Consider the following 24180-nt stretch of genomic DNA (forward strand, 5'->3'; position numbering starts at 1 on the left):
GTAGTGTGCACAGCACATGGAGCAGCATGGGGAGCCACTGTGCGTTTGATCCCAGGACACATGGAGCGCCTGCTTGCATGGAGAAAATGAGGCAGGACCATAGCAGCCAGCAGGAATCATTGCAAAACTCCTGTGTCTCCTGGGGCATTTGTGAAGCTCTTTCAGCAAATTCATCAGAGCTCAGCATGCAAAAGTAACCACCTCTTGATGAGCCAGTTTCCCACTCTGTGTATCAGGCATTTTCAGCTCTTCTCCTCCCTAAATTAGCTGGCTTTTTTACTATGAATGACTCCTACTTGCATCCGATGGAAGCCTGACTGTAGAGTTCTATTTTCAAGCTCTTCTATTTTCTTTCAGTTGTTTTCCTGTTCTGCTCCTCCTTTTGATCACTGTGCCTATTTAGAGCGGTCACTCTTCAGGGCAGAGGTTACCTGGGTGTTTGTAGCCCAGCGCAGCCCAAATCCTCACTGAATTTTCCCCGTGCTCCTGTACCACAGACAGTGATAAAGATGGGAAAGAAAGGGAACAGCAACTGGAGCGTGGAGCATTTCCATAAGCTGTTGCAGAAATGCTAAATGTCATTGGCACACAATGACTGTGAATGCCTTCCTCAAACATGAATATCCTTAGTCTAGGTTGGTCAAGGTGAACATTTTCGTAGCCGTGTTCCAGCCTATTCGTCAGGCTGCGTTTCGAGGGCTCACTCCTAATGGAGCTGCTCTACTCATTTGTCTCATGCATACATCGCACCCCCCTTGATTAAAGTTGCATGGAGCCTTCAGCTGTCAGTGCTGTAATATGCATTTTACTTGGCTTACAAGCCTTGGGGCTTTGTCTTATGTTATATAGAATATGCTATACAACAATTAGCCTGGAACCAAAACAACATATGAGCGTTTGCTTCTTGCAAAGGCAGACTCGTGTTGAAGGGGCTATATTCCAGTCATCTTCCAATCATTTAGTTTTATTCTTGTCTGCATTTTTCAAAATTCTTGGCTGGGCACACTGCCTTGGGAGCCCCACAGTTGCTGGGGCTGTTTGCTACCAGTCCCTGAGTGTTAGGACTGGCCGCCAACAATGCAGATCAGGTGAAAAACTGGTTTGGTCCTTTAACTGTTGTTCTATGCTTGCCTAACATTAGACTTTTGAACTGTTATCAATTTTTTTTAAAATAAATTACTTTATAGTTCTGAAGCATTAGCTGGATGCCATGAAAAGCTTTCCCCACCCTTAACATATTCTTGCTGTCTTCTGATTTCTCAGGGTTTGGGCTCTTCCCTATTTATTAAGTCTGCCCTTGGATAATTACAGCTCTCCTTCTCTGTGATCCCCTCTGATCATATTATAATTTCCTCTAATCTTCATATAAAATTTCCTTAAATTCAAGATCCAGTATAAATTTGAGCATTATTGATCACAGTTATGTGCCACATCTTAAAAGAGCCCTTAGCACATGATGCATCTCCTGGCAGCTCATCACCGCAGAATCGCTTTGAAACGCAGCCTTGTCCCTTTCCCTGTAATGGGAAGAAATGATCTCGTCTTGATTATACCATTGTTCCCCTCTCTTGATGTAGGATTAACATCAATCAGCTGGACAGTGTGATTGATTTTCTAATTAATAAGGCATTTGTATCAGCTTGCATAACCACACAAAGCTTAATGGCTTTCCTACCGTATCTGAAAAGCTGGTTGTATGTGTGTGGGTTTGCTCCTGCACCTAGAAGCCCTGTAGCCAGGCTGGCTGGGCTGTCCCTCACACACAGGTGACCGCATTAAGGATGTTTCATCAGCCTGTCTGGGGAGACAAAATGTCTCTCTCATCTGGATGATGACTTCAGTCCCAAGGCTGAGTACTTCAAGAGTTCAAGCAGGCTGGAGCAAAAAGAAGCAGTGCCTTGGGGTGGGAAGGGAATAAATCGAGGTATGGGAAGAGGAGAATGAATGTCAATCTCCCAACGTGTAGAAAAGTGTAATTCCTATTTGGTAGCTCAGTGCTGTTCTGCCAGAGGACAGAGGCACAAAGCTTCACTCCACTGCGTCTCCCTTTGGCCACACTGGCCCCAAGGAGCAAAAGATGAACCAAAGACTGAATCTTGCAGGAAAGCCAAACTATAAGAGGGCAGATGTGTTCTGTGATTTCCATCTCTCTTGTAAATTAAACACAGCACAGGCAGAAGCATGGTCCAGATCCTTCTCAGTCTTCTATCCTGACTTATGCTTTTGCTGTATTATAAATCTGAGGGTGAGAGCTATACATCAGTGCAGATTCTGGCACTTCACCCTTACATACTGTCTGGAGAAGGAACAAACTCTGCAGTGTTAAAATAAATAGACCCACATACAGGCCTGGGATGATTTACATCAGTGGCCACCCAACTCGTAGCTGCCACAGGTGGGGCAGGGATGGCTGCCGGCTGTGTGCTCCCACAACAGCCAATCCTCAGGCCCTCAAGCCTTTTGTATAGCAGCTTCTCAATGCTCTACATTGCCTAGTGAAGGAAAAAAAAAAGAATGAAAATAGTGGCTGGAGAAATCAGATGTCAAAGAGGCAGGAGGTGCTGAGTGCCTGGGGCAGCCCCTTGGGTTCCAGCCCATCCGATGGGATTGCACATCTGTGGGGATGCTGTGCAAACCTCCAAAGAAGAGGTTTAAGCTAAAACGTTTCAGCCCTCCTTGATGAGATTAGGAGCACATGCTGTGATGATATCTCAGTGATGTGCAGTAACAAATTCGAGCTGTAAGCACTCACACTGCATAGGAGATTTTCCATCAACACGTAGATGAAGCTCAAACAAAAGACAAAGAAGGTGAGCTTTTGCTTCACACCTGCACTGGGAGCACCTCCTACCCATACCCTCCATTTGACAGCATGTACCACAGAGTACATGCGTCCATCTTAGGGGTGCTCAGATTGTTGCTGTGACCTTTGGTTGAAGCCCCATGGGATGCTGAAGCACTAAGTGCTACCAGCTGCTCTCACTGGTTGTTAGCTTGATTCTCACTGATGTTTTATAATTTTCCTATGTTTTATCCTTTTGGGGAATTTGTCATCCCTAATTACAGTAACAGTAATATTTTGTGTAATTGCCATATTGATTGATCTAAATGTGCAGTCATTTATTGTTTTACTTACTGCATTGGCTGAGTGGCATTTTCTTTCTTGAGACATTCATTCTTTGCTCACTGGTTTGAAGTCATAGCAGTTATGCTATGAATTCACAGATTGCTAGTAAAACCAATTAAATTCATATTTTACAGATGATAGAATTTTGTCGTTCGGTTTCCTCAGAATGGAAGAAAGGCAAAATATTAACAGAGCTTTCCTAAATAAGATAATCTTCATTTTCTGTCCTTTTTGGCCCTGTGGCAAGAGAAGACAGTCAGAAGTCCATATCTGAATTTGGTTTTACCCTGCTCCATGCAAACAAAATAGTTCTTAGGAAATTTTCCCCTAGGTGTTCTCTCTTGGAGAAGCCTTCTCTCCGCAGAGCCTCCAGTGGCCTTTGGCTACTGCCTGGCTGGGATGTGCTGGAACAGTGGCCCACATGCAGACCAGGTGCTTGCACTGAGATCAGGGATGGTTGTGAGCATCGGTTGGAGCCAGATTTAAGGCCACCCATTATTCCGTTGCTGCAACAGCCCTTCTCACCCTCTCTCCAGCACCAGAGAAATGGTTGTAGGCTCAGCCAGATAATCTGGAAGCTGGTCCTGAGTCACCCTGAACATGGTGTAAGAATAGAGGATTGAACCCATTGGGCTCTAAATGAGTACTTTTATTTTCAACATTCACAGATGTCACCTAAACAGTGCAGGGAAGATGGCAGGGCTGCCATGACCTGTGAACACAAGTGAATGCATTCAGGTGTGCCGACCCCCAGGGCTGCGTGGGAGCACCCAGCACAGCACTGCTGTTGGGTTGCGCTCACCGCTTGGCCCCAAAATATTTCCAGCGCGGGTTTGTCTTTCTGTAATAGCAGGAGGTTGTGCCATGTCGCCACGATATTAAAATCTCTCTGTATTTTCTGTGGGTATTCTGTTAATTAGGAGGTTTCTCCTCCAAGCTACGCTGTAAATGGAAAGGGTTCATGCTAAACCGATTGCCCTACTTACGTAGCTACTCGGAGGAATGCTAAGATGGATTAATATGCATAGCAGAAGGCTTATGACCCTGGGAGACACAAGAACCTGAAATAACCTTAATATGCTGTCAACTTGCATTACTGAACCTCAGTGAGCAAGAAGAGCCTATTTAGCAGTCTGTCTTGGAGGAAAAGTGCATATCTTTTATCTGGCTTTTTCCTCCCTCTTTGCAAATGGAAGCGTTGCTCTTCTCTCTCCGGGCTCTGTTTTCACAAGGCATGATAAAGCCCTATCAATCCCCTTTCCTCATCCCAAACCACCCCCCACACACTCACACTCACAGCACCCGAGGTGCCCTTGCAGCCTGTGGGGATTTCCCACATGTGTTGGGGGGAAACCAGTGTGGAAATAAGTCAGAGATGCAACAATGTGTTTTCCATGCTTATGGATAGGAACCACCAGGCACTGCATTTCTGTTCAACATTAGGCCTGAAAGCCCTAGTAGCTAATACATAACAAGGAAAGCAACAAATACTTGTATTTTCCTGTGTAAAGGACATTAGGAAATATATTGATGAGAAAACCTCACCTGTGATGCACATAATGCAGTTCAGGCCAGTAGACCCATAGTGAGGTCTGGAAAGCTAACTTCTGGTCTTGAGAATGGCCAGAGACCTTTGTAGAACTTCTCCCATTTTTTTGTCTTTTTTTTTTTTTGCAAGAAGGGAATGTGCAGAGCAGAAACACTGGGAAATGGAGAGAGAAGGGAAACCAAGCTACAAGGTGGGGGGAAGGAGCATGCAGCCATGTCCCGGTGTGCTGGTGGGGAGCTAAGTAATTGAAGCTGCTTGCTGTCATGTGCCCCTGTTCTCACAGTGTCCCTTATGGAACACACTGCATGCTGTGCTGCTATAAATCCTTATTATCAGTGTCTTCACAACCAGAAGCTTCCCATTACCCAAAAGAAGGGCGAATCCCAGGAGACATGTTAATGGCATAGAAAACTCCTTCTGTTATCTTAAACCTTGATTAATCAACCTTATTTAGTACATGATAGCGGGATAATTGAAGCTGTCCCCATATTTAAAAAAATGCAGTAAGTACTTTAGCATCTGCAGCTCCATTTCCTTATTAGATCAATATTGATGCTTCCTGGAGAACATTGTGAAATCCCGCATTTAGGGACAATTCCAGAGCTCTGTATTTTCAGGGCATGTTGGCCGGGGGTTCTGGGTGGCAGCAGAGTGGGGTTGTTGCTCCTCACAGTCTGTTCCCACTGCTCATCCACGACCTGCAGCCTCCTGTCATCTGCCCATCATCTCGGAAAATAATGACTGTGGGATGACAATGTAATGGATTGCTCATTAGCGTGTATGTGAAAAGTGCAACCTGGGGGGGGCTGCTTCTAAAAAATGGTGAATTATTTTTATGCATTGAACGTAATCATGAGCACATCAGGCAGCTGTTATTTCGGAGTTTTTAGAAACAGGCTTTGAATGAAATGCTTAGAGAATACTTAGAGAGGAATTAAGCTTTGAAAATATAAACCAGAGGAAAAGCATCCTGTTTCCATCCCATTGCTCTTTGTTTCCACTGTAGAATTAAAGGAAAACCAATATGCTTTCCTCTTTTTTCTCATTATCCCTAAGGTCCCTGTGTGAATTGGAATTGCTGGGGCTTTTTCTAATGTTTTCCAATTAACATCCCTTGATAGTGTCTTCAGAGGCTTGAGGAAATGCAATGACAGCACAAGCGTGACCCCATCTTTACAGCTGCTGAACTCTGGCAGGTGATTTTAAGTAGAAAATGCAGATTTTAGGGCCCAAACTGAGGGATCCCCTCCATCTGAGGCAGCTGTAACTGGGTCCAGGAGCATAGCACAGCACGCTAAGGGAAGTGCATCTCCAACTGGGGCTCTCTTATTGGGCATCTCCAATCTGGGGCTTAGTCTGGGGAAAGAAAGCTTAATTTGGGGATAGAACAGCCTTTTCTGGCAACGAACGTCAGCCCTTAATAAACATATTGCTTTTGGCTGTGTGGGTGGGTGCTGGGGTAGGAGGCAGCCAGAGCAGGATGCTGACAGCTCGCCCTGCCTCAGGACTTCATGCTGAGGACAGAAAAGAGCTGCATCACCGCTGCTCACTGCTGCATGATAACTTGAGCCAATTATATGTGCCTCATTTATCTTTTAGATAAGAAGCAGAGAAAAATGGTTTTTCTATTTCCATAATCATGCCACTAACTAGACAAAACGTGGTAATCCATAATGAGCCAGGGAGGGAATTAAGCAGAGAACAGGGCCTTTTGATGACTTGCCAGTTTTCTCAAGCATCATTCATGCAGGTTATTGACATAGGACCAATTTTTCATCCTTGCTTTAACAGGACTTCCACCGCTAGAGCTGAAAAATGACAGGCACAAATGTTTGCAGGCACAGCTTTGTCCCTTAATTTAAGATTTCCTCAGATTTACAAGTCCTTAATTGTACCTACAAGTCAGGTACCTAGGAAATAATGCCGTGTACAGACAGGTGCAGATATTGCTTCTGCATGGTGGAAAGCAAGGCTCTGGCTCTGGCCCTGGCTATCCACAGAGCAGATTTTCCTCCTCTCCAGGCACTCCCTCACCAGCAATGACCTGGCAGTAAATCTCTGGGCCCCAGCCCCAGGGCAGCACAGGTCCCTGGTGCTGATGGTCCCTATGTGATGCTGGGAGGTGGGATGATAGCAGAGAAAAAATGGTGCTGTAAGGTACAAATGCATCTCCCCAGCATTCCCCCTGCAGGGAAATGTGTGAGCATCCTTGTCAAAGCTGATCATTTTTCTTCATTCTTCTCTTTTTCTTCAGCCCAAATGAAGGCTGGAATGCACAGTGCAGTAAATAAGACAACAGGAAAAGGGGAGCATTTTCTGAAGCTGCAGATTTCCTTACAGAACACACAGGGCAAGCAGACTCAGTTCTTTGCAATTCCTTGCTCGCTGGTCCCATCTCATCCTCGTCAAGAACCCATGTCTTTAAAAATAATGATATTTCTCTCTTAATTCACTTAGCGTCACTCAAACACTGAAGGAACAGTGTCTGGAGATTACAAGAAAGGGATGGGAAAATGGAAAAAGCCTTCTGGGTATGATTTTGTTCTCCAAAGCCTGATCTCCATACCTACACTTTGCTTTGAGGGATAAAATCGCTGCTATTTGGGTGTGCCAATCAACCTGCCGTGGGGCCAGCAGAGATTTACCGCCATCATTTAGCACACCGCTTGTAGATTAAAGGGGCTTGTCCTTTTCACTCTGCCTTATTTACGATTTCCAAATAATAAAGCATTCGGGCAGAAATTATGGCTCTGTGAGGCCATAGATATGTCCATATTCATCCATCTGAGGGATGGAAGTTCATCAGTTTGACTTTGGGAGTGAAGCTGAACTGAGGCCAAGCCCACGCTGGACCCAGAGCAGGGTTGGTACCAGCCTTACACCGAGCCCTTGGCTTACAGCCTGAGCCCGGTCCCATCTGTGCTTTGATCTTGGCTCCACAAAACTCAGAAGTTTCATTTTACACAGCAGAAATTGCAAGGAAGCTGCCTGCCAGGAGCAGGGCGAAGTTCACCCAGTGAGGTTGGGCCATCTTTCTATGTTTGTTGTGGGTGTATTCCCACAGCTAGAAATCCATTTCCTTAGACACGGTGTAGCTGTCACAATAAAATAAAGCGCAGTAATAATAATAATAAATAATAAAATAGAATAAATAAAATACTGTACAATGAAATATAAAATAATATAATTAATGCCACGGGTTAAAAGGGATTAGGTGGATGGAGTCATCTCATTACTCACACAAACACAACAGCAGGAGCCGGAGCCTGAATATGCAAACAGCGCAGAGCCCTAAATATCCTAATGTATTTTAGAGTGGTCATTTCTAATTAGCACTTGAATCAACGCTCCACTTAGCCTAATTAGAGGCACAACGGAAAGCTGTTTGAGCTCACAGGCATATTGGAGATGCGGGATCTCTGGCATCTCGCTGTCCTTCTCCCCTACGAGGGCACGCACAGCACGTCAGCACCCAGCCCCAGTGCGGGCTGATCCCACGAAGCCGGCGTGCTGAAACTCGCACCGAGCGCTCCGTGAAGACGCTTCAGACGTGAAGCTGGAGGCGGGCGTTGTGTTACCGGGAGCAGTCAGGGCAGACCCACATCTGGGAGACGTTGCAGCGCTGGGGACAGGAGGGTTAAAGCATGGCGCTGCCAGGAGAGACAAAGCAGGCATCGTTCCTGAATCTCGCCTTTTAAAGGTTTTTTTAATGGCTTTTTCAAGGCGAGGCGGGCACACCCCCGCGCATCCCCCAGGCTCCGTGGTGCCCGCCTCGCTGGGAGATGGATTTAGCAAAGCACTGCAAGATCTTGCTGTGAATGAGCAGAGCCAACGCTCCCAGCTCCATGGAAACCCGCACCCCGCTCACAGCTACCACCGAAAGCACAAGCCCTGTTAATATCCAACACTGTGCAGGGACGTGGTAAAACCTAGCAACCCCGCGGCAGCTGTTATGCAATTCTCCATTAATAGCTCAGAGGGATTCAGCATCCTCTTAACATTTGCTCCCCCCTCTGCATTTCTAGATGGGAGTTTTTCGCTTCCCTGCTGCTAAATCTTGAAGTGGGAGGGAACAAAGGGATCACTGTTGCATAATGCAGCCTCACAGCCCTGCGTGTCCCACTGCTTTGGAAGCCCAACAGAAGGCAAAAGAGAGCCATGTGATGGGATCAGATTTATTTATTTTTGCTTCTCCTTTCTTCTATTTTCTAAATTGCCAGCTAAAGGAACTAATTCTTTCCATAGAATCACAGATTCATTATGGTTGGAAAAGACTACTAAGATCACCGAGTAGAACCCCAACCCACCCTCAGTGCCCACTGTCCTCAGTGCCACATCCCCATGGTTCTGGAACATTTCCAGGGATGGTGACCCCCCGCTCCTGGGCAGCTGTGCCACTGCCTGACCACTCTTTCTGAGAAGGAATTTTCCTAATATCCAACCTGAACATCTGTTGGTCATTGTGTGTTACAGAGCCATTGAGCACAACGCACTTTCGGGATGACAACCACATCACATGGATCCGAGGGCCTGGAATGAGCAGGATGACACGTTGTTGTGGTCACCCCATTCCTTAAGGCTCTGTGGAGTTTGCTGGCAGGCAGGCTGGGAACGATGCTCTTCAGACACCCACGTGATCTTTACTCAACCAGGTAACTTTTAAGCATTTAGTTTTTCTGTGACAGTCAAAGCAGTGCATGAGCAATGAGGAAAAAATGTCATTTTCAAACACAGTCATGTCCTCAATAAGGCCAACATGCATCAAGTTGAGAGTTGTTTTCAGAATGAGAATTTGTCTCAAAAGCCCAAAAATGGGGAGAAATAGGGAAAGAAGTTCAACAAGTTGGTAACTTTATCTGAACTTCAGAGCTCTGACCACAAAACAATAGAAGAAAGTGACAGAAGACTCACTAACAGCTCGCAGTCCCTGATGGGTGATTAAGAAAGCTTGCTGCAAAGAGATGCTAGCATTGCCTCAGCACTCCTAATTGCTTAATCAGGGATCCCAAGCCCTCCTAAATCAAGATCAGAGCTCTGTGGGATTCCTGTTCCCAATGAAGGCAGCTGGAAAGGCAGCCTAAGCCAACAAGTTCCAGCCTAATGCTGGGAGTCTGGGGGCAGTGATCATGAGCCGCCCCTTCCATTGCTCAGAAATTAGAAGCAGCCCTCCTGCCCTCACCTGCCTTACAACAAACTTGTGCCCAGCCAGGGAAGTGGCCCATCTTTTGAATACCTGTTTTGCACTTGGTTGCCAAGGGCCTTAAGCAAACTTCGTCATCAGCGATGACATAGGGAACAGAAGCAGTTGCAGGGGAAAATGAAGGGGAAATAAAGCACTTTAGCACACGGGCATGAGATGTGTGTTTGAGTAGAGGCAAGGATTTTAAAATAATAATAGTTACAAACCAGGGAAAAGCACCTTGCCTCCAGCAGAATACATGCCAAGCAGCTCGATCCAATCAGTTAATGGAAAGGGTTACTCGGTCTGCCCTGCTGCAGTTCTGACACACAGAAAAAAGCTTGGGCTTTTCGGTGTTGCGTGTGACTGGCAAAGCAATTGTGATTTCTGTTACTGCGGTTAATGTTTGGAAATAATCTTTAACTCCTTGTGCAAATGGCTCTTACCCCGTCCTTTCCTGTGAATTTCTCAACCCTGTGTAATTTATCCTCTAACGACTGGCCCATGATTTGTCACCCACATCTCTGCTTTTTGCTCCGTGTTTATGATGGGAGGTGGAAGCTCTGTGTGGCTGGTAAGGATGGAGATGGGCACAATGTGCTTCGTGCTGAAATGGAAATACTGGGACAAAACAAAAGTGGTCAGCTGCAGTAATCAGCAGCATTTGATTTTAATACTCCTCAGTGACCCTTTTTTCACCCAGGAATTGTGTAGCTTTTTGAGCTTATTTATACTTCTTTAACATCTTGTGGCAATCATGGACAGATTACAAAGATTTAATGTATGTGAATAGAGATATAGGCCATTATGTTTGGGTAACACCGAGCAAGACTTTAAGCATACTTTTCCACCTTAACAGGAGAGCAGGCATCAGATGGAATCTGGCTGGACTCCAAAGCAAATTAATGATGCTGATGTTCAGAAAGGAAACACTGCTGTCCTTAAATAGTCAAGCATTGTTCTCAGACTTCCTGCAATAATCTGCGTCTTTTTACCCAAAAAGATTCCTGTCTGTGTGGGTCCAAAGGCGCTGTCAGCTTCTGAGCCTTCCCTGATGTCTGCCTGCTGTGTATTTGCAGTGTCTGTGGTTTTTGTTCTTTTTTTCTTCCTTGAACCATCCTTTGCTGCTGCATTGCCTGTAGCATTGTGGCACTGGGGGAGTGCAATGGATTTGGGCAGCCAGTCTGGTTGGTCTCAGGGCAGTGCATGGTCTGGAGAAGCACCTCCCATGATGGTTAGGAAATCATTAAAATAAGTTACCTAGTCCCTGTCCTTTTCCACATCTCACTAGGATGGAGAAAATTCAGAACCCAAATTGAATGAGCAATCAGTGTCATGGCCAAAAGTCATTGTCTGGTGCTGGGTGAGCAGTGGAAGCCCTTAGTTCTGACCTGGCATCAGTTTTATCTGCTTAATGTTGCTTTTTGTTGCCTCTAATCATCAAAATACATTGTAGAATTTGGAGTTCAGTCTGACATTTCTTAAGGGTTTCCCAATCCACATATCTTATTTAAGTTCTGCTTACAAATATGCAGTGACCTACAAACACTTCAGTAATGGGTTTGAGCCAGGAAGGGGCTGTGCTTTGCTGCAGTGATTATTTATTCATTTAGCAGGGACTGATGGCTCTGCTCAGCTGGGAGCTGTACATAATTAAAACCACAGTCCCTGCCCCAAGAGGTTTCCAGTCCAAAAGACGAAGCAAAGGCTGTGCCAGAAGAAGTTGTGGGAATCCCACGTGCCTGGATCATATGCTTAAAAAAATGTAATTTTCTGAACAGTGAGCTCATGTGTACACTTCAGAGAGCCAGGCTGCTCAGGGCTGGCAGGTACTGAAGAGAATTTTGTTCATGAGGCTGAAATAGGGCAGGGTCCTCCTAGGAGCCATGGAGACCACATCCTGACCCCCAGCCCTGGGTAGGCTGTGGTGGCTGCAGCAATGCCTGCAGTGTGTGTCTGTTGGCAGGAGCAGCACTGCATTTCTCTGCACATGGAGAAGGGATTGCGTGCCTGAAAGCTCCACTGTTGGTTTTGTGTTGTTTTTTTTTTTTTTTTTTTCCTAATTATATAATTTGCCTTAATAAAAACTATTGTCTCCCCATACAAATCTTACATCTCTTGAATAGGTTGGCACATTTCCAAATAGAACCAGAAAGTGCTTCTTAAACAGAAGTTTGACCATTATTGTTATTAAAATAGAAAAGGAAATGGAGGCTCGTTCACAACAAAGTGATATTTATTGCTCAGTTTAATTGCTTAATGTAAAGCGCCTGACTGGGGATTGGAGGGGGCTGATTTGCAGGCCGGTCACCCTCCCAGAGCCACGTGTTGTGAAATCACATGTTAAAACTTAAGGTTTGAAATGGCCCTGGCAGATGGGAGCAGAATAAGAGCTGTGCAGCAAAGCCCAAAGCGAGTCTGGGTGATTCTGCTGGGAAACAATCCCTCCTGGAAGCTGCCCGGCATGCTGGAGGAGCAGCCCACGGCCATGCTGGTGGCCAGCAAAGACCCTAAAGTGTGAGCCCACCTTCCTCAAACCAACACTCATTCCCTGTGAACGTGAGGATTTTCCCTAAGGACACCCACATAATGCCTTGTTGCCATGCTTGCGGTGCAGGCTGTGCCCAGAGCACGCTGGTTTTTCCTGCTGTAACCACGCGGCTCTGAGCTATTCCTATAGGCTGCCGTAATCAGCCCTGGTATGCTGAGAGGCATATTTGTCATGTCTCGGCTGGTCTCTCTGAGAAGCAGCCACAGGTCAGGTTAGTTACCGAATTTATGTGTCAAAGGCTGCAGGAATGAACCGACGGCATTTGTTGTATTGTTCCAGACAGCAGCTGGATATTCCCGGCATGCTGAGACCTAGGAGTTCCCCTGCTTTCTGTGGCTGTTTGCAGTCCCTCCTTGTTTGGCTGATGTTGCAGCAATTCAAGCAGAAAAAAGGTGCTATCAGCACAGGGAGAGCCGATGTCTCCCTGTAGGTGACAGCTTCCCCGAGGTGCAGGGAGCTGCAGCTGCACATGGCAGGGGGCAGCCAACAGCTCCAGCCATGAGGTTAGACACTGCTTTGGGGACCTGACCCAAGGGCTGGGCAGCAGCATCCCATCCCCATGCAGGAAGAGATGGGGGCACCGGGTTCCTCTTCCAGTTATAGGAGAGAGGGCACTGCTGTGGACAGGAAGCCATTCCTGATGAAAGCAATATCTGGAGCACAAAGTTCTGCAGTGTCTTAAACTCAACAGGAACCCATGGGTCCATGAGCTGTGGGTGAAGGAAGAAAATAAATCCGAATAGGCAAAGGTTGCTATCACAGCAAAATACTGAGGAGCAAGCTATTAGCTTTGTTTTGTTTGTTTGTTTGTTTTTTTTCCAAGATGAAATATGGGCCATTAGCTGCTGCTGGAAAATGCCTTCCATGCCCTTTGTGCAGCCATGCCTTGCAGAAGGGCTCTCCCTGCACCCAGTGGGGAACGCCCCGTGGCCGGGCTGGGGAAGTTTGAACCTGAACTCATCTGTTTAGGTTTGACTTTTCCTGCTGGAGTCTCTGGCCTCAGCCCAAACCTCAAAAGTAAACTACAGCCAAATACTTTTGAGGTTGGTAATGAGGCACTGAAGCATTACTGACAAAAGTGAGCCCTGTCCGCAGTGTCCTGACTGTGTCCTGTCTGGTACATGGGGCTGCAATGTCCTCCTGGGCACGGCCAGGAACGAGCAAAGTTCTTGCTTATTTCACAGCAAAGCAAACACAGCAGGTTTCTGTTGCATGCCTGTTGCTCGGAGTTAATTGCAAGTGATCATGTCCCTCCACACCCTACATTCCTGCTTGCCAGCATTCTGCAACATGGGACCTTTTTAAGCCCTTCCAGGAGTGTGCAAGCCCCATGGGCTGCTTAGTGCTGGGCTCCAAGAGACCTGCTAAGGCAGAGAACCAGATCCTATCCTAAGCCAGACCAATTCCCTGTGACCCGCCTTGCTCTTGGATCAGGAGCTGCCCCTGCACTGCTTTCCCTACATTATGACATTGGTGCTGTGTTGGCTTTCTCTGCAGGTGTGGTTTTTTGCACAGTCTTTTAATGAAAAAGAGTGACCCTGTGAATGTGTGGCTCAATACTGGGAGATCCTCAGACTTGTAAAACGTCACTGAGCAAACAGCTGGTGATGTATCTGACACCGTCAGGGAAAGGGTGAACTGCTTTGGTTCCCCCAATATTGATGGCTAATGCCAATCCAATCTGGAATGATAGGAATAAAATCTGTCTGCAACCTCTGGCTCTTCCAAAAGGGTTTATGTTTTAATTAAATGGAGACCTAGGTGGTTAATCAGCACTAGTACTGATGGTGTGATTAGCAGGAAGTGCAGGATGGAAAACAGAGAGCAGGGCTGGGGACTCGGGGGCTGTGGCAATGGCAGGGGCATCCAGAGAGTCCCCATGACTCTGGGCAGCTCTGGGGCTCTCTGTTTGGGGTGCTGGTGAGGGGGACTCTTTAGCACAGTTACCTTTGTGAGGAGTGGCGTGAGAGGTTGCCAAATCAATTTGAAATGCCTTGTGTTGAAGGGGGGACAAATAAAGCCACCCCAGAAATAAGCTTTTAAAATTGAAAGGTCAATGAAGAAACGGCCGCCTGACCACCCCCTCCCCACGCAAAGCACACACTTTCTTCTGATGACCGCTCAGCCTGCAGCGTTTTGATGGCAGGAGGCCAGCAGAGCGCTGACAGAGCTGCAGCTTAAGGTGGAGCTGCTCACTGTTCCCTGCTCAGCCGAACCGGCCCCACAGGACTGGTACCAGCAGGAGCCCTGCTGCAGCTGGGGAGGTGTGGTGAGATGCTCCCATTGGAGAATGCCCACATGTAGGGGTTTGCTGGCAGCTCTGTGATTTGGGACCAAGCCCTATGGAAGCTCTGTTCCGTATGGAAGCTCTGCTGGCAAACACTCACTGTGGTTCTGCTGCTTCCTGTAGTACGGCTGTGCTGTGGCACCAACACCCCAAGAGATGCTTGGAGAGGAAGTGTTCACAGCTTTACCATCAAGTGCTTTCTCCAAAACCAAGAGGACATGGGCAGCCCATGCAGAGACCTATCCTCCACTATGCTCACCTGTTACAAAGCCAAGCTTGCCTGGTACAGGTGTTCATAGTCAGCGAACTTTTACTGACACCTCCTCTTGAGCCCATAATTCAGCTGGCACAGTGTATGTGCCTTTTGTAATCCTTTTATCACAAAGTGGGAAGGGCAGTTTGTGCATTTCTTCCAAAATCAAACACGTGTGTGCACCAAACATGGAACAGGTGCAGCACTGGGATTGCAAAGGCACTGCCTCCTCACAGAGGAGCACCTGGTTAGTACGGTGTTTGCCATGGCTTTGGTGTTATGGGGCCATCAGTATGCCAGTGATTATTTTCATCTCATTGTCCATAATGCCTTGAATGAGAAAGCTGTGCCCACAACACAAACAGCAGCCCCAACCATCAGCCGTCCAAAGCACGCACCAATCCCCCACTTCTAAATTTCAGAGCCATCCACCCCAATTCACTGCCACTTGCCACGCATGCAGAGGGCACTGTCTCCAGCTGAATCTCAGTACAAGTCATTTCATATCTCACTGGCTTATAAAGCAGTGTGTGCATTTCAAACCGTGCCTTTTGCAGAACCTGCCTTGAAGAGATGCTCTGTGTGCTTTGTCCCAAAGCACCACATGGCACCAGGTGAGCACCACCGGGCAGTTTCACAGAGCCCAACTCCTCTGCAGCGCGGTCACTGAGACTGGAGGGCTGCCAGCACAGAACCTATAAATCACCAGCGGTGCCCCATTCCCGGACCTGACTCACAATTGTATTAAAAAGAAAGAAAACATATTGGTTCTTTTAATTTGCCTTTTGGAGTCGGTGCCTTCAGGCACATTTTCCAGCTTTTCTAAAACACGCAGGCTAGAAGCTTCCTTTCATTTCTCAGTGAAAGCTGAGCGCCTCACTTATTACTCCAAGAGCGGAGCTTTATGAAAAATTCCAAATATCAGAAGATGGGTAATAAAATCACAGGGGCTGGCAATGCAAAGACTCCAGATAGATCCATAATATCCCTTTTATAATCCTCCAAGAAAAGCATGCACCACTGGGATGCTGCTCTGCCATGAGAGTAACGAATGCAATGAGTTTGGGTGAGCCAAGGCAGACACACTGCTTAGATGGCTGCTCCTTGGCCGGGGCTCAGCTCGCACGGCCGTGGGCTGAGGCAGGAACTGCGTCAGCAGAAACACACGCAGGAGTGGAGCCAGGAGAAAGAGGGGCAAAGGTGGCTGGCACCCACACAAAGATTTTGGCAGTCGTGGTGCCAACACCTGGCGAAGGTGAGCGGGGAGCTGGGAGGTGCCGGGGAGGCCGTGGTTCATCAACCCCTGCAGGGCAGATGTGGAGGCTCAGCCAGCCTGCCAAAGAGGCGGCCTGCTGAAATTACAGGGTATCTGAGAGCATTTCTTGTTCGGTTCCAGCTCATGCAGCTATTAATGCAGCTCTGTTGACCCACACCGGGCCCCATGATCAGCATCCCACCCAGCCTCAGCACTTCTCCCTGGATGCTCCATGCTGGTCTCCCAATGGGACCACGGGGAATGAATGTCTTCGCCTACCCATTGCCCACCCCCTGCATGGGCACAGCAATGGCTGCCCTCACCTTCATGGGGAGCACCTCTAGTCACTATTCATGGAAATGGCAAGATAACAACCTCGACTCTTGGTTCCTTTAATGTAATTGGAAATGGAGTTAAGCTGCAACTCTTAAGAAGGAAGTCTAAATTAGGTTGCAAAAGAGAAAAGGATATTTGACAGCAGGAGCAGGCACTGGAAATGCAGTCATTGTTTCTACTTATGGGTTTTGAAATGTAAATAATTTAACACCCAGCTAAGCAGAGGAAAATCTGCTATTTTTGGTTTATTCTGAACAAAGACATCTGTGTATTCTAAAACATACAGTTCAGCATTAAAAAAAAAATAACGCAGCAATAATGCTTGTGGGAATACCCTTAGGTATTTAAGACCCAGTGCTGGGGCCTGGCTGCCTGTGCCCTGTGTTACACCAATACCCTCACAGCAACCTCCAGCCTCACTGGGTCATTGCGATAAACCCATAAATAAATGATTTGTATTGGTGAATCCTGGGGATTCCTTACAGATTTCAGCCAAAGGATGAAAGCACAGAAAGAGGCTGGGAAGGCAGCACTCGGGTCTGAGCTGAGCCTGAGCCAAGGCACTTGGAGGACAGCTCTGGGTTGGGTGGGACATGGGGATGTGTGGCTACTACCAGGTATCAGCTGCATGAGATCACAAGCAGTGCTGAGAACCAGACAGAGATTCAGGCTCTGGTGCCCCTTAGAAATGAGAGCTGATGCATGCACACAGGTGTTGCTCGGGGGCAGGATGCAGCCTCCTCTTTTAGAGACCTTCAGTCAGTTGCTGTGCTGTGGGTAATTAGCACAATTACGCCTGATTTGGTTTGCTGTTCTCTCAGCTCTATCAAACACACTTTTTCTTAATAACTTATTTACAGAAAGGGTTAAATACCTCCACGCTGTATAAAAGCACCCCCAGGTGCTCATGCCTTCACAGCTGTGCTGATAGACCTGCTGGCATCTGGAGTAGGACGATGGGATCTTGGATGGGCAAGAGGTAATGGCCTTAAGTTGCATCAGGGAAAGTTTAGGTTGGATATTAGGAAAAATTGCCTCTCAGAAAGAGTGATGGTGCACTGGCACAGGCTCCCCAAGGAGTGGTGAAGTCACTGTCCCCGGGGGTGTAACTGAGCTGTGGAGATGTGGCACTAAGGGAGGTAGTCGGTGGGCATGGTGGGGATGTGCTGTTGGGTGGGCTTGGTGATCTTAGCGGTCTTTTCCAACTATAACGATTCTATGATTTGCCTCCGTGGCTCAGATGGGTGGCTCAGACTAACAGGTGAGCTCAGAGCACTGGCTGTGTTTTCCCCCTCTGAGCATGGCTCCATCTCCCATCCTTCCCTGCCTGTGAGTACAAAGGAGGGTGAGTCACTGCAGAGAACACCGTGCTCCCATAGTGCAGCAGATGGGATCAGGGAGTCTGGTACAAATTGTCCTTTTTCATTCATTGAAACTCTCTTAACCCTCCTGAGGCTGTTCTCTGTATTGTTCATGAGCTGGAAATGAAGCAGCTCCTTCACAACTCGGGCTTTGCTGTGCCAGCCCTAGGTGTGACTTTGCCCTTTGCTGTTATTAAAAAATGGTGAATGTTGCTGAAGGCTTCTCATGAGTGTGTGAGTTAGCACAGGCGTTAATTCACTGGGTGAATTGTCTACTTTCTTCATGCCCCACCTTTCTCTGAATGCTCTCAGAGTGCATCGAACTGGAATTGATGTTTGCAGCACGTTGGTTTCTGTAGCAGGAAGAAAATCAATGGAAGACTTCAATTTCTCTCTTCTGTATCAGATAAACATTTTGAGCCGACGTAACAGAATTTGTCATGGGCTGAGGAGAAACAGTCAATCAAAATTATCCCAAACCCATGTTTTGGATTTCTGTCACAGTGACACGGTCAGGCTTTGCTCAATCCTGTTTCCTATAACAATGAGTCACAACACGAGTTTTCATTTTCAGTTCCTTCTGTATCTAATGGATGTGCATAGGGTACTACAGGGCCTTTGGGGATGTTGGCAGCCGGCTGCATTCCTTCCCCTTTTCCCTGCAGGATAACTTTTTTCCTACTTTTGGTGATATTCATTCATAAGACTTGCATAACCACGGGCTGCAGGCTCTTGTCTGAGATCTATGAGATTTGCTCTGGGTAGAACTTAGTTTTTGCAATTACATTGCATTTTTTTTCCATAAATGCATTTTAATGGAAGTTTCCCAAGCTGCTTTTATGTTGCGATGTTTGCAGAAACACAAATCGGTGTTGGGAGAAAGCTATTCTGGTGTTTACTCATTTCAGCCCTATTTTTGAAGTCTGAGCCAGGAAACAAACCCCACATCCTGAGATCAATGCCAGGTGAGCACCTGGCTCAGGAAAGTAATAGTGAAAAACCAGAATCTATTGCCATAAATGGAATGAGTTAAAAATCATACCAAGCAATGGCCACTCCGGTGAAGTCACAACCTGCTGGCAGGGACTCTGCAAGGAAAAAAAAACATCTAAATCCATTGGATAAATTATCTGTTGCAAATTATTTCTCCAGCTCTAATTAGTAATCTTCATTTTACACAGTAGGCCTCTAATGACCTGCTTGACAACTATGATGCCTGACAGACAGTAGGGATTTGCATGAAAATGAGTGTTGTTTCATCCCTTCGAAGCCATAAAACAGCAGCAGCAAGGATGCTCTGCTTTGCTGTGCAGAAGTGGGATAACCATGCAGCAAGCTCTGGGTGAAAGGAGATAATTCAGCTGTGTGTGAGGAAACAGAGAAAGAAGGAAGCTCTAATCTGAACCAGAAATAACAGCACCCAGTGCACAAACAAACCTAATCAGATCGGTTGCTAAGTGGAGTCATGTGAATAGCAGATGATGGAGCAGAAGCACAAGATAGAGCTCAATGAAAGCATGGGGACCTGGCACGGAGAGGGCTTGTAGTCTTTTCTGTGATTGAATTAACTTTTGCCTTTTTATAGGGAGGATTTTTGAATTTTGGACCTGTTTCAAGAGTGTTACCATGTCCTGTCTGCCCATGATTGACAGGGTTTGGCTCTTTGTCTGCCTTGTATTTCCTGGATTCATACAGACTATGCTCTTGCCAGTCAGTAGGGCTCAGATAAGGTTAAAAAGAGCAAGAGAAAACCAGGAGAAGACCAGAAGTCTGTCCCCCTGCAGTTCTAAGGCCTTCTTTCTTTCCTGGGGAGCTGCAGTATTTTTGGTGATTTCAGCAGTGTTGTGCCCAGCACAGCACTTCTTGTGCTTCGACAGCTCAGTGCACCTGGAATTTCTTACTTGGCAAAACTGGCAACTTCTCTCAACTGGGAAGGTGTTCTGGAGGTGGGGATTTATCCTTCCTTTCCTTCTGGACAACTCACTGCAGTGAATCCAGGAGTGGTCGGGGCAGCTGGGATCAGGAGTAACATTGCATCAATTCATGAAGAAAAATGCGGGTTGTAGTTGCCGGTCATCCTGTTCACTTCGATTTTTCATTTAGCAATTTGGCAAATGATCTCCCAGCACAAAAGATAAGACGTGGAAGAACCCACCTCCAGCTGCTTCCCTGTGGATTGATCCCATGCCTCTGTCACATGTTGCTGATCTGAGTTCGTCCTAGCTGGATGTACTGAGCACACAGTATGTGTCATCTGGGTTGGCCTCTGCCCCCCGAGCTGCTGGCAGGGCTCATTGCTGGGGGCGCACCATCCCCAGTGAGCAGTGCAGCAGCAGTGGCCATGGGTTTACAACCTCACGGACTTCCTATCAAAACACATGGGTCACTCTGGGGACTGATGCATTTGGCACCTGGATGTACCCCCTGGGCTGCAAGGAGCGCAGGGGAAGGCCCACTGCAAAATGAGGAGCCCCTGCTCAGATCATGGGCATCAGGACTGGCCTCCCCATTGCATTGGAAGTGTTTTGATTTTGTTTCCCTTGCAGAGCACAACTGATTTTGAAACTTCAGAAGCTGCCATGAAACAAACTCTCTGTTCGCCAGCCAGCTCTCTCTGCGGGTCATGGCTAGCCCTTGCTTAAGCCTTTTGAAGTCAGAAATTACACAGAAGAAGCCTCTGTCTCTGCACAGATTTGTATGGAGAAATGTGACTTGTGATCATCTTTTAAAACAAACTTAACTATTGGGTTTATTACTTTCCATGTTCCGTCCCTCCTTACTCTCAGCAAAGATCTGCAAGAAACACCACACCTTACATATGGGAAGTGAGCTGCTGCGGTGTGGCATGCAATGTGAGCATGGCAGTGCCCTCTGCTTCTCATTCCCAGGAGCAGGGGATGCCATCTGCCAATTTTTTTTTTTTTTAAACTAGGCTCAGGGTTTGATCTAAGAGAGAATTATAATTTCAGTGTCTGATTCAGAATGCACTGCCGCTGCTGAATATTTATAAATAAAGGACTTTTTCCAAATCAATCAGTGCTGCTCTTGACCTGAATTCAGGCAGTTGGGTTTTTCATCCTCTCTCATCATGATTTCATTTTCTCATCCCCGTCACCGCATGGATTTTTCTGCAGTGACTAATTCTGAGCAGTGTAAGCTTGCTGCTGAAAAGCAGCGTCAGAAATGTATGGTTATCCAGGATAATGGGTGCCAACGGCACAAATCCTACAGCTGTGAGGGGGGAAAATGACAGTCATCTGAATGCCAAATTGTTTGCATCCCTTCGTCACCCTAGAGCTTCTGCAAAAGAGAAGCAATTCTTTTAAAGGGTCTGAGGAATAACATCACAAGGCAAACACTTCCAAGTTACTGTGAAGGCTCCTTTGTGGTGGCTGCAGCAATCCTTCAGAAGGGTTTGCTCTGAGGATTTCTTAATTTTGAGAGGATAACTCGGGAAGCGACAGTGACTGTGCTGAGTTAACGCACAGCTTTGTTTTCTCAGTCAGCTTTTCTCAGGCAGTCTGAACTCTGGTTTCCATTTTTGCATCTGCATTTTGGTGTGCTGCGACAAATATTTCTGGTAGGTGCAAGGAAGCATTGCATCTTTCCTTCAGAATTCAGGTTTTGAGTAATTTCAACAAACTTTGAAGTAGTCCTAATGATGAGGGTCATCATTTGAGGAGAATTGTCTCATTCATTCTGTATTTTCCCAACATAATGTTTTAAGTATGGCATCTCTGCAACATTTGGAGGTTCGCAAGTGTTTGCAGCCTTGCAGTGCTTCTCTGCTGCACTTTTCAGGAAGGAAAAATGTCGTGTGATTGTATTGGATGCACCGTGGTTCATCTCAGATATCTGAAAGAATCTGAAAAATAATTGCAGATTTCTTTATGGCAAGAAAAAAATTGTGTTGTTCTCATAGAGAAAATAAATAAAGTTCTCGTATTTTGCCTTCAGAAAATCTTCAAGCAGGGAAAGAGGAGCTTTGATAGCTTCCCCCTGCATTGTTAATTGCTGCAGCAATCCCATAGCCAAATCCTTTGCTATCTGAAAACCATTGCAGTTGTGCAGTGGGGCTCATGCCTCCTGAACCCTTGCTGCGTACACTCGTGGGCTTTGTTTCTGCATGGCTGTGGGGCCGGAGGAGTTTCCAGCTCCGTTCACTCATCTCAGGGCAGATGCCTCCAAAACACAGAGCACTGGACGCACGTGTTTCCAATTAGAGTAAGAAAAAATAATAATACATTTTTAGAGGTTTCCAGATTTAGGCCAAAGTGTTTATAAAACTGGTTTCAGCTTTTAAGAATGTATTTCCTGGCTCTGGAACTAAGAGGAGCCCCTTGACTCCATGGGACTTTGGATGGGATCCCTGAGTATTCCTGGAGCTCAAGGGCGCAGAGCAGAGGCTGCTCACAGCTGTGGGCAGCTCTGCTCAGGAGATACGCTTATACTGAGGTCTGGGAGCTAAAACCCCAAATTCCTCCCAGGAGCACAGAGTAGGAAGTAGGGCAGAGGATGGGGCCTGTCTCCTGGACACCAATGTTGGGCTGCTCCATGATCTCCTCCGCATTTGTTCCAGTCTCACTGAAAATGACATACAAAAGCACCGGCCCATTTAGTCCAGAGGGAATGGCTTCTAGTGTCCATGTTTCAAATATATATTCTCTCCTTTTTCTCCTCTTTGTTTTTTTTGTGTCCGATGCGAGCGGTGAGAACCCATTTTGTGTTTTATTTTCCTTCATTTCAGCATCTATCTCCGTTCCCTGAAAGCTGCAGTTATTCCATAAAGCCAGTTGCTCAAGTAAATAATAGTGATCTTACCCCATAAAGCTGCTGAAACTGTTGAAATACATTAAAATATTGGAGCTATTATTATTAATATAAATTACAAGAAAACAGAACGTTAGCTGAATCTGTTATGAAAGCAGGAAATCTTCTCCAAGTTGGTTTAATTTCAGTAACAGAGATCATTTTCCCAGGAATGTGAAGGATGGCTTCATAACATCAGCCTATCAGAAATATTGCCCTGTCGGCCCCGTTCCCTGCCAGCAAAGCACCGCTGTCTCTTTTTCAGATATAGGAGGAAGTACTGATAATGAACATTTCATAAAAGCACAGAGACCTCTATCAAAGGAAGAGATGCATAATGTGTTTCCATTGTTGTTATAGTATTTGCCTTTATACAGTTATTATTTGATGTTTAGGTTTGCTTGAGAGGAACATCTGAAAAAGATCTGCTAAGTCAGAGCCAGCACTTTTAAAAAGCACTTAATGAATTTTTCTTGCTGTGTTGATATTGAGAGGTGATTTATTTGTAGATCATCCCTCTATTTTATTTTTTTATTTTTTTTTTTGTGCAAAGCATTTGGGCTTTTCAAAATTCTATTAGTAAAATTACTTGTGCAGTAGTTTTCTGATGGAGGCAGTCCTGCAGGAGCTTTGTGTGCGTTGATTTAGTGCCCACGAATGAGGCTCATCTGCCCTCCCTGCACACTTTTTTGCAGTCAGCAGTGACTCAGCACTGTGATATCGGGGCTTGGAGACGCCCAATGGGAACCCGGAGCTCAGCCTCCCCATCCTTGGCACCCTTTGAGATGAACTCTTCGTGGTTCCCAGAATGTCCCTTCTCTGAGCTGCGGGGAGACACCTGGTGCTATTTTGAAGCAATATTAAAATACATATTAAAGTTTAGGAACCAAATCTTTTATTTCGTCCTTAATCGTGACATTATCCAATCATTAATTTCCTGTGAAATTCCTGCAAATCCCATGTGGGAGAAATGAATCACTTCATGGGGGGAGAGCTTCCTCCACCCTGCCCAGACATGCGGGGCAGCTGCAGCAGCGCTGCGGTGATGGGTGATCACTGCATCCCCTGGCAGTTCAATTTAATTGACGTAACATTAAGCTGTGTCACATCACTATTAAAAATAAATGGCACAGAGCAGACAGCAGATAATCGGATAGGAAAAAAGGTTTCTTTCTGATTTTCCTCTCGGCGTCTCTTTTCCTTCTGGAAGGCAGTGGGCAGCACGGGGAATGTCACTGACTCATTGTGGCTGTTCTGTTTGGCTCATCCCCACCCTCATTAGTGGCCAGGCGGTGATGAGGCTGTCGGGTGAGCTGACAGCTCGGTCCCCAAATTTTACAGATCTCCTTTAGCAGCTGAGCTTGTCAAACATTTTGGGTAGAAAGAGCAGAAATGTGTAATAGAGGTGTCTGATTAGAGCTGTAAAATTCATCCAAATCCCAAAGGATGCAGAGCCGCTCTGGAAACCCCACA

General features: G+C 46.4%; 1 protein-coding gene across 2 annotated transcripts in view; it reads left to right on the forward strand.

Moving 5' to 3' along the window:
• The window catches only part of TBL1XR1 (TBL1X/Y related 1), a 380885-nt gene that overhangs the window by 223217 nt on the left and 133488 nt on the right, over positions 1 to 24180 (forward strand). For both annotated transcript variants that reach the window (XM_052686536.1, XM_052686537.1), the window contains exon 5: positions 9150 to 9328. The gene's annotated coding sequence lies outside the window, so the exon portion shown is untranslated. The remainder of the gene's footprint in view (positions 1 to 9149; positions 9329 to 24180) is intronic.

Source organism: Tympanuchus pallidicinctus, unplaced genomic scaffold (assembly GCF_026119805.1).
Source record: "Tympanuchus pallidicinctus isolate F22 unplaced genomic scaffold, pur_lepc_1.0 scaffold22, whole genome shotgun sequence".
In the NCBI taxonomy this organism is placed as follows: domain Eukaryota; kingdom Metazoa; phylum Chordata; class Aves; order Galliformes; family Phasianidae; genus Tympanuchus; species Tympanuchus pallidicinctus.